Below are 3,710 nucleotides of genomic sequence, written 5' to 3' on the forward strand. Positions count from 1 at the left end.
GGGACACCTGGTGTGTGAGGGGAGAGAGAGGACCAGGGAGCCCTGGGTGTTTGAGGGGAGAGAGAGGACCAGGGAGCCCTGGGTGTGTGAGGGGGGAGAGGACCAGGGAGCCCATGGGATGTGTGGAGGGGATGATGGGTTTTCTGGGTGCAGAGGGAAGGGATTGCTGGGCAGGTGAATCATGTTGGGCTGGTGAGTCGTGAGCCTATGGCATTTGCACACTATTGTGTTAGCTGCAGGGAGTGGCCAGATGGGAACCATGATGGAGGCAGGATCCATATGGGAGAGGTCTGGATGTCACATTAGGGGCTTGGTGGCTGGCTGGTCAGGTCGCCAGCTTTTAAGTGATCTCTAGTCAGATTTCTGTCTTACTGGATTACCCTAGGAGCCCTGGTGGAGCACTGGTTTAAGTCTTTGGCTGCTAACCAAAAGGTTGGCAGTTTGAATCCACCAGTCGCTCCTTGGAAACCAGTTCTACTCTGTCCTATAGGGTCGCTATGAGTCGGAATTGACTGGACAACAAAGAGTGGTTGTGGATTACCCTAACAACAATGAGGAAAATTATTCTGAAAGCAACAAAACTAGAGACCAGGAGACCAGATAAGAGGCAATTTCAAAACCTAGTTACTAAACAGAAATGGGTTGGCATAGAAAAGGGGGTTAAATTTGAGAACCACATAGGAAGTTGTCCACCAGGTCATCTTGATGAGAGTGCTGTATCCATTCCATAGATACCAGCTGACCAGCTGCAGTCTCCCAGGCATAGTGCCACGCTGGCCTGCAGAGCCAACAGACGAGGCCTTCAGGAGCCGGGTCAGGTGGAAAAGCAGGGACGGCCAGGGGTCTCGGCTAGCGACATGGCTGGCGACGGCAGTGCTGCCACCTGAGACAGAGGATGTCAGCGCTGACGTGCGTGTGTCGTGAGAAAGCTCAGTCTTGGAAGCCTGAGGGCTCTGACTGGGGCAGGTCTGTGAGGTGTGGATAAGGGCCTGCCTAGGAGGCTGAGGGAGGAGCAGTGGGTCCAGGAGGAGGTGCGTTGGGGCAGCAGCACATAAAGGGCAGAAAAAGCCGAGGAGGGTGACGGGAAGTGGGCTGAGTCCACTCTGGAGAAAGAACAAGGTCCCACGGGGACAGGAGGGCCGAAGACCTCTGCTCTTCCTGCGCCTTTCCAGTTGCTGTCAAGTTGGGTCCCTGGGTGGCGCAAACGGTTATGCTCACAGCTGTTAACCGAAAAGTTAGCAGTTGGAGCCCACCCAGAGGCACCTCAGAAGAAAGGCCTGGCAATCTGCTTCAGAAAAATCTCAGCCATGAAAAAACCCTATGGAGCACAGATCTACTCTGTACACATGGGGGCGCTATCCTCTCCCTAAGGCCTGCAAAACAAACACGCATTCCACAGTACACCATAGAAGCACACCTTGGAAGCAAGTTAAATCTTTTTTTCTTACTGGCCTACTTGACTGAAACCTAAATCTGAACAGGTTTGCTCTTGTTTTGTAGAAAACCACATAAACTCATTGCTATCGAGTCGATTCCAACTCATAGAGACCCTATAGAACTGCAGCTGCTGGGGGATTCAAACTGCCGACCTTTTGCTCAGCAGCCGATCGCAAACACTGTGCCGCCAAAAACCTGTTGCGGTCCAGTCGATTTCGACTCATAGCGACCCTATAGGACAGAGCAGAACTGCCCCACAGGGTTTCCAAGGAGTGCCTGGTGGATTCGAACTGCTGTCCTTTTGATGAGCAGCTGAACTCTTAACCACTACACCACCAGGGTTTCCACTGTACCACCAGGGCTTCAGAAATCCACATATTATCTGTAAATCTGCGGATCGTTCATCCTTCATGAAGCTTGACTGTTACCATGAAGGAATGATCAGTACCCTACAGGTTGGAACGGACTCATGGAACCTGGTTTACTCCTCTTAGCCTTTAGCCCACCTCATCTTTCCACCAGACGAGAAGATGATGAAAGACAGAGAGACCCCATGGCGGGGTTCCCAGTCGTTTCACAGCGGGACGAATAGGGAACTATGCTACAGGCAGCGTTTTGAACAGAAAGCCTTGCCGTCTTTATTTTACTCCACTTGAGTACTTAACTGTGCACGAGGCATATTTTCATTTCTTCCTGAGAATAACCCAATTACGCAGGTAGAGTACGCCCATCTTACAGATGAAATCAAGGCTCAGAGAGGCAAAGTAACATGTCTGGGTTCACATTGCTAAGGAGGAGGAGAGGGGAGACTTTACTCCAAAGTCCTTCCAAGTCTCAAGGCCAAATTATTTCTTCTGAGTGGCTGATTGTTCTTATTTTCTAGTTATTTTTAATGATTTAAAAAAAAGAAAAACACCATTGCTGTCGAGTCAATTCTGACTCATGGCGACCCTATAGGACAGAGTAGAACTGCCCTGTGGGGTTTCCAAGGTGTGGCTGGTGGCTTCGAACTGTTGACCTTTTGGTTAGCAGCTGAGCTCTTAACCCCTGCACCACCAGGTAGACAACTTTTAGAGTCCTTTTGTGTTCTCAAAATTTGTGAGCACCTGTTTTGGGTTGAACGTGTATTTTCTTACAGAAAGTTTTCTGTCCCTCAGTTTGACTAACTTGAAAGGCTGACACCCAAGAAAGAACGCGGGTCCCTTCCAGACCCACCTTCTTGGGGAGAAGTGCCATAGTGAGTGGTCTGTGATGGACACCGTTACAGTATGTGACCCTAATAGGAATTTCCTTAGTGTCTGAGTCGGGGTGTGAGCAGAGGCATCCCCACGCACGCCCTCCCCCAGACCTGAAAATTTTTTATTGATATTCTGTGTTTGGTGAGACATTGTGTTCATACTTTCCTTTAGTTTTTTAGAGTTTTAGTCAGGCGTTTATAACTATGCCTTGGCTTTTACTTTCTGCTTGCACAGACCCTCAAGATCAGCCAGAGGTAAGAGTTTTAGGGCCTTTCTTGAACATGCTCACAGCCCTATGCATGCACTTGACCTTCTTGATTCCCAGGAATATATCGGAGCTTTTCCAAGTCCCTAGGGACATCTCAAGGAGCCCTCGTGGTGCAATGGTTAAGCACTTGGCTGCTAACCGAAAGGTCAGCAGCTTGAACCCACCCAGTGGCTCCGCAGAAGACCTAGCAATCTGCTCCCATAAAGATTACAGCCTAGGAAACCCTATGGGGCAGTTCTGTCCTGTCATATAGGGTCGTCGTGAGTCAAAATCAACTCAATGGCACACAACAAAAACAATAACGGACATCTCATTCCTCAGTTTCCATTGGAGCTTTTTGGAAGAACATGCTTAGCATTCCTCAAGCTGAGAGAACTGAAGGAAAAAAAGCTTCGAGTTGCAATATTGAAGGATTCTTTAGGGAAAAAATTAAACGATGCAGGAAGCATCAAAAGAAAATGGAAGGAATACACAGAGTCACTGTACCAAAAAGAATTGGTCGATGTTCAACCATTTCAGGAGGTAGCGTATGATCAAGAACCAATGGTACCGAAGGAAGAAGTCCAAGCTGCACTGAAGACATTGGCGAAAAACAAGGCTCCAGGAATTGACGGAACACCAACTGAGATGTTTCAACAAACAGCTGCAGCAATGAAGGCGCTCACTCATCTCTGCCAAGAAATTTGGAAGACAGTTAACCTGGCCAACCGACCGGAAGAGATCCATGTTTGTGCCCATTCCAGAGAAAGGTGATCCAACAGAATGCG

The sequence above is a fragment of the Trichechus manatus genome, unplaced genomic scaffold (genome assembly GCF_000243295.1).
Source record: "Trichechus manatus latirostris isolate Lorelei unplaced genomic scaffold, TriManLat1.0 scaffold00093, whole genome shotgun sequence".
Taxonomy (NCBI): domain Eukaryota; kingdom Metazoa; phylum Chordata; class Mammalia; order Sirenia; family Trichechidae; genus Trichechus; species Trichechus manatus.